This window comes from Chrysochloris asiatica, unplaced genomic scaffold (genome assembly GCF_000296735.1).
Source record: "Chrysochloris asiatica unplaced genomic scaffold, ChrAsi1.0 scaffold00016, whole genome shotgun sequence".
Taxonomy (NCBI): Eukaryota; Metazoa; Chordata; class Mammalia; order Afrosoricida; family Chrysochloridae; genus Chrysochloris; species Chrysochloris asiatica.
The window spans coordinates 16,467,127-16,468,342 of record NW_006408534.1 but is presented as its reverse complement, the minus strand read 5'-3'; the positions used below and the strand labels follow the sequence as shown (position 1 = coordinate 16,468,342).

The window sequence follows — 1,216 nt, the reverse complement described above, 5'->3', positions numbered from 1 at the left end:
GCCTTATCTTTCTCCCACAGAGTAGGCTGCTGTGTGTGACTTACCAACCTTGTGGTTACAGCCCAATGCTTATGTCACAGAGCCACCAAGGCTCCTTTGAAGAAATATTTGTTATTTGTTGTTAAGTGCCGTCGAGTCGGCTCCGACCTATAGCGACCCTGAACAGAATTTCCGAGGCTGTAAACCTTTATGGGAGCAGAAAGCCTCATCTTTCTCCAGTGGAGCAGCTGGTAGTTTCGAACTGCTGACCTTGCGGTTCGCAGCCCAATTTGTAACCAGTACGCTACCAGAGCTCCTTTTGTTATTATTAAGGGCCGTCAATTCGGTTTCACCCATAGCAACCCTCTGAAGGGTTGAAACCGAATAGGGTTATAGAGAGTCACTATGATTTGAAGAGTGGCTGGTGGGTGAGCTTGAACCACTGACCTTGCCATTCAAACCAACCTTGCAGTGTGGCACATTAACCCATAAGTGGAAGAAGAATCTGAAGAGTTTTTCTGTTAAAAAGACTACTGTTGGGAAGTTGCAGGCCTTAATTCTCTTTCCCATCTTGCAAGATGGCGGGTGAAAAGGCTGAGAAGCCTCCTACCAAGGTGGAGAAGCCGCCTACCAAGAAGAAGAAGCCTATAGTCAAAAAAGCAAATGCCAGTGGCAAAGCTAAGAAGACTAATCTCAAGGGCAAAAAACCCAAACAGGGGAAGCCGCACTACAGCCGAAATCCTGTCCTAGTCCGAGGAATTGGCAGGTATTCCCGATCGGCCATGTATTCTAGAAAGGCCATGTACAAGAGGAAGTATTCAGCTGCTAAATCCAGGGTTGAAAAGAAGAAGAAGGAGAAGGTTCTTGCTACTGTCACAAAACCAGTTGGTGGTGACAAGAATGGTGGTACCCGAGTGGTTAAACTGCGCAAAATGCCTAGATATTACCCAACTGAAGATGTGCCTAGGAAACTGTTGAGCCACGGCAAAAAACCCTTCAGTCAGCATGTCAGAAGGCTGCGGTCCAGCATCACTCCTGGGACCATTCTGATCATCCTCACTGGGCGCCATCGAGGCAAGAGGGTGATTTTCCTGAAGCAGCTGGCCAGTGGTTTGCTCCTTGTGACTGGACCTCTGTCCCTCAATCGAGTTCCTCTGCGTAGAACACACCAGAAGTTTGTCATTGCCACCTCCACCAAAATTGATATCAGTGGTGTGAAGATCCCCAAACATCTCAC

General features: G+C 47.9%; 1 pseudogene; it reads left to right on the top strand.

The window, feature by feature from the left end:
* Positions 1–557: 557 nt before the first annotated feature.
* LOC102835502 lies at positions 558–1,211 on the top strand (annotated as a pseudogene).
* The last annotated feature ends 5 nt before the right edge of the window (positions 1,212–1,216 follow it).